This window comes from Microtus pennsylvanicus, chromosome 5 (assembly GCF_037038515.1).
Source record: "Microtus pennsylvanicus isolate mMicPen1 chromosome 5, mMicPen1.hap1, whole genome shotgun sequence".
Lineage (NCBI taxonomy): Eukaryota > Metazoa > Chordata > Mammalia > Rodentia > Cricetidae > Microtus > Microtus pennsylvanicus.
The window spans coordinates 63063575-63076170 of record NC_134583.1 but is presented as its reverse complement, the minus strand read 5'-3'; the positions used below and the strand labels follow the sequence as shown (position 1 = coordinate 63076170).

At 51.0% G+C, this 12596-nt stretch overlaps 1 protein-coding gene across 1 annotated transcript in view; it reads right to left on the bottom strand.

Moving 5' to 3' along the window:
- Scnn1b (sodium channel epithelial 1 subunit beta) overlaps positions 1-12395 on the bottom strand; it is a 64192-nt gene extending 51797 nt beyond the window's left edge. The window contains exon 1 of the mRNA XM_075974848.1: positions 12305-12395. The gene's annotated coding sequence lies outside the window, so the exon portion shown is untranslated. The remainder of the gene's footprint in view (positions 1-12304) is intronic.
- Positions 12396-12596: the final 201 nt, after the last annotated feature.

Below are 12596 nucleotides of genomic sequence, written 5' to 3'. Positions count from 1 at the left end.
GAATGGGGAAGAGCTCATGCTTGACCACAGAAACTCTGTCTTCTGGATAGCAATTATATCTTTAAATTGTGGGTTTGAGCTTGAGGAAACCGCTCAGGTCTGGTCAAAGACATAGTTTGGCCACAGAAGCAAACCAAAATCTGATTTTTTTTCTATGTGACCTGTGTGCCTTAGACCAAATAAAACTGTCTTGTGGGGGCCTCTGGAGAACTCAGCTCGGTGAGAATCCCTGGGCTAAATGCCCAGAGTATGACTGAGAGAGGTGGTTTACAAAGTCTGGTTGTCGTCCTGACCGTAGCTGCAGCCCCTGGGAGCGCTGTTGGCAAGGTAGATCCTCAGGCCCTACCCAGTTCTCCTAAGTCAGAAACTCCAGTTCAACCACCTTCTGGAGTTCCGGGTCATGCTCTAGTTTAAGAACCACTGCCTTATTTTCTCTCCACTTAAAGGATGGCACCAGAGTAGGGTGTAGTAGTATGAGCCTACAAACCCCAGCCTCTCCAGAGTGTGAGGCAGGAAGATGGGGAGTTCAAGGCCAGCCTGGGCCTCAAGTAAGTTGGAAGTCATTCTAGTGAGACTCCATGTTGGAAACCACAACCAAACCAAACCAAACCAAACCAAAAAATAAAACCCAAGAAATGAGAGGGACAGCAGAGATGGTGCCTGGCCAATGACCGACGGCTCCACACAGAGACAAAATTCAAACCTGGTGTGACCCATCGGTACAGAATCTTTCTCCTTTAACTCTGCCATGCTGGGGATGCATCCGGGACCTCAAGCATGCAAAGCATGCGTTCTTTCAGTAAGATACACCCCAGCCAGAAGGTGCACTGTAACCAGATTCCAAGGAACCTGTGTGCTCGTTGGAACTGGGGTCACCCTGGCGTAAGCTTTTTCTTTTCTCCTGGGCTTCAAGCTCTCATGGAAGGTGATGTCACCAAGGAAAGATGAGTCAGACTCAGGAGACCATGGGAAATTGGGATGAGATGTTTAGAGAAAACCTGAAAACCAGATGCGAGCGAAATTTGACAAAAAACAAAATGACTATCGCTGGGGGCACAGCTCAGTGGTAGAGTGCCCGCACAGCATGCTGCGAGGTCTTGAGTTCCTTCCCCAACATCCTCCATCCCAGAGAAGAATGCTAAGTGAGTCACACAGTCAGGCATCTGGAACACCGGCTTGAGATCCTGTCCACAAGGAGGGTGCCAAATCTGGATACAGTGGCATAGGCCTTTAGGGACAAGAACACTGTGGTCTTCTCTCTGTCTCTCTGTCTCTCTGTCTCTGTCTCTGTCTCTGTCTCTCTCTCCTCTCTGTGTGTGTGTCAGTGTGCTTTGTGTGTGTGTGTGCTTGCAAGGTGTGTGTCTGTGTGTGTGTGTGTGTGTGTGTGTGTGAGGGGGTCAACCTGGGCTGTCATCCTCAGGGATGTCATCCACCTGCTTTGGGACAGGGTCTCTCATTGGCGCAGACCTTACTCAAGAAGCTAGGCTTGGTGACCAGCTTGCTCCAGAAATCCTCCTATCTTTGCTTCCCCCATGTTGGGATTACAAACAGGCGCTTCCCTGCCTTGGCATTCTTACAGGGGTTCTGGGGATTGAACTCAGGTCCTGCACTTAGACAGCAAGGGTTTCACTGGTCACGCTGTCTCCCCAGCTGCTGGGATGGCTTTCTGACCATGGAAACAGGAATTGCTTCTGGGCAGAAGGTTACAGAAAGAACTGGAGAAGAACCAGGGAAAGAACTCTCAATACGTCTTCCTGGAAGGTTACCTACAGGTGCAGAAACGACACCGACACCTGACTCTGCCCTCAGAGTGCGATTTGCTTGGTTTGGGGTGTGGCGTGAGCCTGGAGTTCACACAATTCCCCAGAAAGCAAGCACCTGGAGCAGGGGTTGGGAAAATCAGCTAAAATAAGGATGATACACTTTTGGCAAAGGTCTAGACAGTAAGATTTTGTTATTATAATATTATTATGTTTGTATATGATGCTTGGAATTGAACCTAGGAATCTGTGTTTTGCTAGGCAGTGCTGGGGATTGAACCCAGGGACTTGAGCCCACAGCTAACTGCAGAGCCTGCTTGTGTGATCACTCTGCCTCCCTGCTTCCTCGTCATCTCTCTTAATGACCATCTATAACCCGCTGTCATCCCCAGTCACCACGAGGCCCACGCACAAGCTTCTCAAGGTCAGCTACAAACCTGCTTGGTCTGCTTAGGCAGCAAGCCTGGGCTATTTGGGTCTTGATTGACATCTAGACGCCATCCAACCACTCTCTGTTTTGAGCTGGCATCGGGAACTGATAAAATCATTCTATCGTGCTCAGGAGAAGGAGCCTGGCAGACCCGCCCTGTTTGTTCATGCAATTGTGTACTTCACAACTCCAGGGGCCACCATTCATAACGTAGTTGGTTGGATGACATCCCGGGGTCGCGTAGCACACACTCCATAGCTGTGTACAGCAGCCCTGGAGGCTGGAGGTAAGAATTTCAGAATACACCAGCGCAGGAGCTGCCCTGGGCTGTCTTTATAGCTGTTCAGAAACAATCATCAAGAAGAGAACAGTCTTAGAAAGGGAATGTCTCCATGTATGAAGGGGGAGAGGGTCTGTGCTGGTGCTGGGGGAACGACTTGGAATGAGAGAGGAAGTAGTTGGTCCTTCCTGGACTTCTGTCTTCAGCTAGACAAGTGTCCTTCCTGACTTGTCTCAAAGTGTGCAGATCACAACTTCAGTGGGCATCTCAGCCTCCATCTGGGCAGGAACTCTCACTTCCCTCCACGCTCAGTGCTTAGGTGGACTCTGCTGGGCAGTCTGCAAGCCATGCTATTCAGGCCCATTCTCACACTGGGCTCCACCTGCCTCTGAAATCCAGAGCTGATGGGAACTGACTCAGAGCCAGAGCCTCGAGCTATGCCCTTACCTTCTGTTCCCCTGGCCTGTGTGTTTTCCTGTATTTGTTTTGCTTTTACAATCCAAGCCAGGCCCTGTGCCAGGGCTGTACCTGAATGAGCTTATGTGTCCCTTCCCATGAGTCTAAGAGGGAGGAATTGCAATCATTCCATTTTATAGATCAGATCTCTTTTCAGAGAGATTGGGTCAATTCCCCGAAGCCATGCAGCTAGAAAGTGGAAGAACTAGGGACTGAATTGGTGCTTTTTGAACTGTTGAGGTCCACATTCTTCCTTATCTTTCTAGGGAATGAGATGCATCATGTCCTCTGAGTATGTCCGTCTTCAGACTGGGCCTTGACCTTGGGTCTCAGAAACCATGTGGGTCCTGTGGCTGTTGCGGATGGGGGTGATGGTGGTGATGATGGACATGATAAAGATGATAATGGGTGTGGGAATGGTGGGGGCTGGGGGCTCACATCTCCCTGGTAGTGTTATTGGGAGCAGACTGACGAGGAAATACAGATAGCCTATACAGTCTGCCAGCTCAGACAGCTTCGCAGTCATTGCTTTGTAAGTGTAAAGGCTCCTCCGTAAAGACCTCCAGAGCAGGTCTCACGACACCCGGGCTAACTAGATATCATCCCTCTCCAACCTGAGATCAGAAACAAGGAGGAAGAACGAAGGGCTGGGGGCGTGACTCAGGGTCAGTGAGCTGACCTAGCATGTACACAGTCATGGGTTCTGCCCTAGCATTGCAGGAAAAGCACAAAGGACAGTAGCGTTGTCCCCCTCAGGGGCCTTCGGAGCTTCCTACTGAAGTCTACCTTCTCCCTGCATGGAGGCGAGGCCATACATTCTCCACCTTGTTCCAGGGGCAGGCTGGCCCAGGGACTGAAGTCAGTTGCTAGTCTTTTTGCCTGCCTCTCCTTTGGAACCATCAATTGGGTCAGAGGAAGTTGTGATTGTTGAGCAGTTTGGAGGTTGAGCTGGTGCCCCGGATTAGAAGGGCCCTAGAGTGGCAGTAACATGCTAACACTTGCCAGCCTCTTGGTTAGGGGCGACCAAGAGCTCAACCCACACAACGACACAGAGTGAGTCCCAGTTGATCCAAAAGCTGAAACCTTATATTTGACTGCAAGTGGCCCAAAGACACCGAGAGCTATGTCTCAGAGGGAAAAATTCCACTTCCCATCTACCCCGGGTTGTTCAGGTGACACCCAGCATCTGAGAGGACCCGGCCAGGCAAATAGTGCACTCTGCAGCCAAACTGTCTAGGTTACAATCCCAGCTTCACCATTCACTAGCTCTTAGTGACCTAAAGCAAGCGACTTAGCCTCTCGGATTCCATTCAACACTGTCACCTGTTTTACAGGACTGCCGTGAGGCGGTAACGCATTCGCGCAGAGAGAAAACTCAGTTTCCCCATGGGTAAAGTGGAGATAGTTACACTGCCTACTTTTGTGGCTGCTGAAAGAATTCAATGACATAATGCAAGTGCTTGCATGTAGTATACAGCATTGCCCTGGGCTCGGGGTACGGTACATGCTTAGCAAAACACAGTTTTGGGGCTGGGCAGTGGTGGCACAAGCCTTTAATCCCAGCACTCAGGAGGCAGAGGCAGGTGGATCTCTGTGAGTTCGAGGCCAGCATGGTCTACAGAGCTAGTTCCAGGACAGGCTCAAAGGCTACAGAGAAACCCTGTCTCAAAACAACAACAACAACAACAAGCCACCACCACCACTATCCCCACAGTTTTGGTGCAAAGACCAGGATCTGATCCCCTTGCTACTATATTGATGGGGAGAAAGCCCCGTGGCCTCATCTGCGTTTATACCATTCTAGAAAGAGAAAGCAGGCAGAACAGCTGTTTCCAGGGCAGTGTGGGAACCTCTGGGGGAGGGGCTGAGATACCTTTCAGAGAGTCTCCAGGGAAGAACCTTGGCCTATTATACTGTCAGCTCGGCCCGCCAGGAGCAACCCTGCCCACCTAAGGCCAGCCCTACTGGGAAGGTCCTCTTGGGAGTTGCAGGATTGAGATGAGGGTGGGAAGGGGCTCTCCAGGCGAGGGGCCGAGGAGACTTGGGGGAACTGAGCCATGGCTTGGCATTCCAGGGATGTTTTCAGTGTCTATTTTAATGCTGCCATGCACCCATTTCTGCCATGCTTCCTTCCCACCCTCCCATCACTCTTACTTTGCAGATGTTCGATGAGCATCAGCTTGGAGCCTCAACTCCCACGGCAACCAAACACCCTCACTTTGCCCCTTGTTTAAATTCCTACAAAGCAGGTTATAGTAGCCAGCATGCGAGGCACCCCCGATTCCTGCCTGGGATGCCTCCAACTTCTGAGTGCCTCTTCCCATGGAGTCCCAGGTTCTGCCACCCACGAAACGACCCAGTAACCCCTAGCCAGTCAGTGGGCCAGAGCCAAGGTAGGATGGAGTGGGGGATTGGCACTATCCCCAGAATACCTAGCCCTAATGTGATCTTTTAGCGTGCCAGGCATAAGTGACAGTGTTTCTGACTTTGCCCCGCCCTCATGCTCTCCCTGAGGAGCCAAATGTCAGCCCTGGGGCAGCCCTTGGAGCACACTCTGGTTTCCAGGGTGGGAAACCCTAGAGGTACCTTTCGGACAGTAAATTACACAAATTGTTTGGAGGAGGCAGAAGTAAGGAACTGGGCAAGCCTTGATGCCTGGGTCGGGGTGGGGAGGTCGGCGGGTGGCGGGGAGGTAGAAACAGGTTCAGGGATGCCCCCCAAACCTTCCTCCCCAGCAGGTGGAGGCCCTCCTCCAAGAGAGTGAACTCCTTACTGAAGCTCTCCCTAGAGTCAGCAGCCCTCAGTGACAGCCCCTGCTCTTCTCCCTCCAATGCAGAGGGATGGGTGGTACGGTCAGGGTTCTCTGTTCCAGCAGGCCGATGGCTGTGTCTAGCACTTCTGGCCTCCTCTCTGCCTCCTCCCCCTCCTCATCATCGCTTTGCCTTCTCTGTCCTTTCCTCTCTTGCCTCCCTTTAATGAGCCTTTACTACCCATCAGGTGCCAGGCCTGTTCTTCATATCTGACACCTGCCACCCCCTAATCTGTAGGCAGTCAAAGGCTGCCCTTAAATTCACAGCCTCAGACCCCAGTTTTTTTCTCTAACAATCCACCAAGGCCAAGACCAACTGCTTTTCACTGTGGTATGAGCAGAAGGCAGAGGTGATTCCACCCTGTGTGTTATCACCAGGCTTCAAAAGGGGGGAAGAAACCACACACACACACACACACACACACACACACACACACACACACACACACAAATATGTGTAAACACACTCACTAGTCTAGGAATGCTAGCAATTTCAAGCAATGGGATCTTGTTGGCAGAGCATCCATCTCTGCCGGAAGTGCTAAGAGGAGCCTGATCAGCAGTTCCAGAGAGGCCACCGCCTTCACCTGTGAATGAGCGCCCTCTCCCCACACAGAGAGAAACCAGTATGTTTTCCCGACTTTGTCCCTGAGGACTGCACCCCAAGGACAGCAGGGAAGGGAAGTGTTTCCAAATCTGCTGCCACTCTCCTAAGACTCCCTCAGTCCGGGGGGTGGGGGATGGGGGTGTTTGGGCAAGGGAGGAAGAAAGTTGAGCCCAGGGTTGTTTTTACTGTGTGGCCTTGGGAAGTTAGGAACCTTTCAGAGCATCCAGGATCCATCACACTGTCTGGTCACAAATGACCTTCTGTAAAACTCAGAGTCATGGCTAGGATAAGAATCTTTAGAGTCAAAATAAATAAATAACCTCTCTGACGTAGCTTTCACCTCTAAACCCAGTGCTCAGGCTAACCTGAATAACATAGAGCCTACTTCACAACTCAAACAAACAGGGGCCTGCAAGACGGCTCAGTGAATAAGGGGCTTGCTGTCAAGCCCTGAGTTCTATCCCTAGGATTCACACAGGGATTCACAACTTGTCCTCTGACCTCCGTACACTTACGGTGGCATGTTCACACCCCCACGCACTGACAAAATAAATATATAACTGTAACAGATGAAAACAAACAATAACGTCTCTCAAAACACAACTTCTAAGGCTTTCGTTTCATTTCAAAACTAGTTACCTAACATCCATGTACTCAGGACTTACTGGGCGCCAAGCACTGTGGTAAGTGCTTGGCCCTTTAACCCTCAAAGTATCCATCTTGTGGGCAGAATCTTTATTTCCAGTTTATGATGAGAAACCCGAGGCACAGAGGGGTTATGGGATTAGCCTGGGTCTCACCGTCCCTAAATTGGCAGGGGCGGATTTGAGTCTCTGTGATCTGTCGGATAACAGGCCAAGGCTGAGGATCCCAGCATCTTGTGTTTCTTCCCAGCTGACAAGAGTTTATCTGGCTCGACACTTTGCACTTTGCATTATAAAATCATAATTTCTAATTTGTTCAAAGTCAATGATAATAAAAAAATACAGACTTGACCCCTCCCCCCACTGTGTGTGTGTGTTTGTGTGCGCACGTGTGTGTGTGTGTGTGTGTGTGTGTGTGTGTGTGTGTGTGTGTGTGTGCGTGCGTGTGTGTGTCTATGCCAGAGTCAACTTCGGGTGGCATTCCTTAGGAGTGGACCACTTTGTTGTTTTGAGATGGGGTTTCTAGTCGGGGCTGGGACTTGCTAACTAGGCTGACATACAGGCCAGTGAGCTCCAGGGATTGTTCTGTCTCCACCTCCCCAGGACTGGATTACAAGTGTGTGCCACCATGCCCATCTTTTTCAGATGGGCTCTAGGGATCCAATGGGCTCTCATCCCTGTGCAGAACTTAAACCTGAGGTCTTAGGATCTGATTCCAGCTGCTGGTTTCAGTCACCCTGCTCCCCTGAGCCTGACCTGTGATGGCTTCAGACAGCAGAACCATGTGTACGCACAAAATGACTTAATACAGGGCCTACGCGGCCAGCACTTTGCCCGCCCCATTCTGCAGGTGGGAAAATGAAGCGTGGAGAAAGAGTCACTCAGCTGGGTCCACAGTGTCGAGAAGCGTCAGGACCAAGCAAGGCTGGGACCCAGGAAAGCTGAAGGTGAAGTTCCTATTTTGTTGTTGCCGTGTGTGTGTGTGTGTGTGTGTGTGTGTGTGTGTGTGTGTTTGTGTGTGAGTGCGAGCACTGAGGATCAAACCTAGGGTCTTGCACATGCTAGGCAAGTGTTTTACCATGGAGCTACATATACCCAGTTCCCTAAGTGAATTTCTAGCTCTCTCTTTTTTCAAATCATAAACCACAAACCGTTTTCAAAGGCACAGTTTAGTGTGCCCAGGCACACTTCCGTCATTGTGCGGCTTACACTGCTGTTCATTACCAGAGTCTTTCACCCCCACTAACACAGGGGAGTCTGCACCATGAAGCACAGCCCCTTCCCTCCCCAGCCCTCTCCTTGAGGGCCTCCTCCTATATGTGGGCTCACACAGTGTCTACTCTTTTGCCATCACAGCCTCTGCTTTAAAAAATCAAATTCTCATTTCAAACCCAACACATGGGCCTGGAGAGGCGGCTCAGCGGACTAAATGCTTCCTGCACAAGCATGGGGATCCGAGTTCACATCCCCAGCATCCATGAAGAAAATCTGGCCTGGAGCTGGCTAACTAGACCAGGCTGGTCTCAGACTCACAGAAAGCCTCCTGCCTCTGCTTTCTGAGTGCTGGGATTCAAGGTGCGTGCCACCGCTGCCTAAGGCTGCTTCCTCTGTATGTATTTCCTTTCTCTCTCTGTCCCCAGAAGAACTTCCTTCAAAACCTACTCCAGAGATTTCCTTCTTTGTGCCCTTCCTTGAAACGCTGTCACCAGGTCTGGCCAGTTAACACTGCCGTTATCAGAATGCTGAGGCCGTATTTACTGTAATCCAGGCAGTAACGGAGTGGTTTAAGCGTATTGACTTACTTAATACCCAAAACAACCCTTCAAGGCAGCCACTGTGCACCAGTTCCGTTTTCCCCACAAGGAAACAGTCAGGAAAGAGCCAAATTAGAGAGCTGAAACGACACAGTTTATCTAAGTCACCCGGGAGACAGAAGTGGCTTTCGAGTCCTGTTCTCGCTCTGCAGTGTGCTATTCTTAGAGACTAAGGGGTGGCCTCCTCCAGGAGACGGTGGGATCTTGGAGGTTCCCACCCGGACTAAAGGGAAACTGGCCAGCTCTCACTGCTTAAAATCTCAGGGCTCACCTACACCTTTGAAGATTTGCTTTTTAAAATTATGTGTGTATGTGTCTGTGTGTGGGTAAGGGCATGTGGACACTGGTGCCCAGGGAGACCAGAGGTGTCAGGTCCCCTGGGGATGGAGTTACGAGTGGCGTGGGCCACCTGACATGGTGCTGGCAACCAAAGTCAGGCCCTCTGCCAGAGCGATACATGCTCTTAATAGAGCCCAGCCATGGCTCCAGAACAGCTAACCTACACCTTTAAAAGGAGCGCATGGGGCTAGGGAGATGGCTCGGTGGATAAAGTACTTAAGGGGCAAGTGTGAGACCAGAGGCTACAACCCCACAGCCTACATAATTGAGGGTGTGGTCAGGGTAAGGGGCAGAATCCTGGGGCAAGCTCACTATGTAGGCTAGCCAGAGAGACCCCGCCTCAGTAAGAAAAGTGGACAGGCTGGATGAAGACACCAGAGATGAATCTCTGGCTCTATGTACAAACATATAGGCATGCATTATCTCACAGGAGCATGTGAACAGGTGCGCACACACACACACACACACACACACACATACATACACACACACACACAAACACAGAGCCTCACAAAGGCTGCCCAAAGGCTTTCTTTTTAAAAGTTTTTTTTTAAATAAAAGATTTATTTTTTTGATTTTATGTGTGTGGATGTCTGCCCGCATGTGTGCAGCAGATGTGTGCTTGGTGTTCACAGAGATCAGAAGAGGGCATGGAATCACCCGGAACTGGAGTTACAGATGGTTCCCTTGACTCCTATCCAGTGCTCAGGCCTCTGGTTGCCCTTGAGGTGTGGAAGAGGTCCCCGGAGATAGCTCGACATTGCCTATACCACAGCACCATCTTAGGGTCTCCCCTGGCCAGAAGAAGACATTCTGAATTTTACTTGCATCATCCTACTGAACACTCAACAGTTTGGAGAAACTATTATCATTAAGCCCATTTGACAGATGTGAAAATAGTGGTGTGTTCGCCCGACCTGAGAAAAGCAAAGCTGCAATTGAGACTGAAGTATCTCTGCTTTTAGCATTTTGATAGCCTGACGGTTACCAAACGTTCCAACAAACTGTTTGCTGTTTATTTATTTAGGTCTTTTGGAGACCATATCTTGCTATCAACTCTGGCTACCTTAGCATTAGCATGCTATGCAGCCAACGCTGGCCTCGAGCCTGCAGTTCATCTGTGTCTCTTTTTTTTGTTTGTTTGCTATTTTTATTTATTTATTTGTTTGTTTGTTTTTCAAGACAGGGTTTCTCTGTAGCTTTGGAGTCTGTCCTGAAACTAGCTCTTATAGACCAGGCTGGCCTCGAACTCACAGAGATCCGCCTGCCTCTGCCTCCCGAGTGCTGGGATTAAAGGCGTGCGCCACCACTGCCCTGCTTCATCTGTGCCTCTTAAGTACTAGGATTACCTACATGTACCACCGTGCCAACTCCAGCAAACTTTTGATGGTCCTATCATACCTTTGAAGAAGGACATGATCTAACACCCAGAAAGTGTGGGGCCCATGACCAAGTGACTGGGCACTAGGCTTAAGAACCCATGTTTCTTACATTTATGTGTCTCCCTGTGTTTGTGCCCCGAGTGTGAGTATTCTCAGGGGCAGGAAGAGGGTGGCAGATCCCCTGAAGCTAGTTCCAGGTGGTTGTGAGCTGCTCGACACGGGGGCTGGGAACTAAACTTGGCTCTTCTGGAAGAGCAGCAAACACTGCCAACTGCTGAGCCCCTGGCTCCCAGTTCTTAATCGCTCTGTCTCCTATTGGAGAGCGAGAAGGACAGAGGTGGCCGTTCTAGAGAGCCCCTCGATGGGGTCTCTGGTGTCATCTCTGTCCACTGGGCACAGACAGGCAGAGCTTGAGGATTGTCTCTTGCTGGCCCTCGGGCTCAGTAGCCGCAGGCAGAGGAAAATTTGTCCTTGACCATGGATAGCGAGCCCATAAAGATGGGCTCCCCTGTCCATATGTCTGTGTGTACTTGTAGTCACACGGCTGTCTGTACATGTATGTATGCATACAGGGCTTCTGTGTATGCAAGAAGAAAAGAGAAACCTTGTCCCCCAAATTCATAGCCTGTGAAATTGGGAACAAAGAACAAGAATTCGAACTTGACCCCCAAATAGTAATTTGTGTTAGCTCCATGTCTACGCAGTAACATAGATGATTCGAGAATGTTGAATGTAAGTCACCATTGCCCAATGGTGGGGATGGATTATACAATTAACTTTACATATCTGCCCACCACCTTCCTATTGTCCATATTTCCTATGGGCTTGTATATATGACTACAGTATAGGTGTTGAGAAAGGTCGAGAAGAAATACTCCGTTTGTAGATGGTGATTATCTTTAGGGAGCAGGGAGAGCAGGACTTGGAATAAGTTTGAGAGGAAGGAGGACAACCCCTTGTACTGGCTTGCTGCAAGATGTTTCATCACGGAACTCCCCAGACTCTCACCCGGGGATCACACAAGACTGAGGTGCTGCAAGACCCTCGCTGACGGAGATTTCTTGTGAGTGGGAAAAATGGCAGCTTCTTCTCTAAACTTTTTGCCTTGGTTTCCTTCTCTATGGTCTCTTCTCTGTCCCACATGTCCTGTGTTCAGCACATCTAGACCATGTGACATTCTCTAGACACTAACTTTTGCTCAAAATCCCGGAATGGTGACAGCGTAGGTTGGGACTTGGATCTGGGTTCTTCCCCAGTACTACCTCTTACATCGGTGTGCCCCAGAGTTGGCTGGCCTGGCAGAGGAGACCACAATCAGGCGCTAGGGTCAGATGCCTGGACTCAGATGTGCAAGCAGCACCTCGTCTCTGGGATCCTTGCAGGAGTGCGCGCCCCGCCCCCCATCCTTGGGAGCGCCCTCCTGAAGGGTTTGCTTGGCGACCTGGGATGCGCTCTAGTTTTGCTGTTGTCACCTCTTGAACTACAGCTCGCCCCGCCCATTCCGCGTGAGGACTTGACCACAGCCCTTCCCTCCAGCTGCGACACGAGTGTGACCCTCTCTGGGTCTCTCCTCGGTTCGCTGAGCGAATCTTCCCCCTGTTCTCCCCTCGTCCCCAGCGGGTCCAGTCCCACTCTCTCCTCAGTGGCGAGTTTGGTGGCGGCCAGACACCCCAACGCCCTCCCTTGGGAAACTGAGGCTGGGTGGCCGAGACTCTCGCAGTTGTCAGGGGCGGGACTGAGGTCACTGCCCAGGTGCGAGCGCGCGCGAGGGTCGCTGTCATACCTGCTTAGGCTGGGGCTCGAGTCTGCGGTGATGGCAGCTAAGGTGGTGGCGTCGGAGTGGCTGTGGCGCTGGGTCACCTGTAGAGCCTGGGCGCTGTAGGCGGAGGGAGCGAGTGCTGAGGGCGGGACCGACTGGGAGCGCCCGCGCGCGCGGGTGGAGCCTGCCTGCCTAGGTGAGTTAGCCTGGCTAGTTGCATCGCCAAGCTCCCTAGCCGCCTGGTCCCACTTCACAGGCTGCAGGCTCGCATCCTCTGTAGTCCCCAAGGACACTTCTCACCTTTTAGTCCCATTGT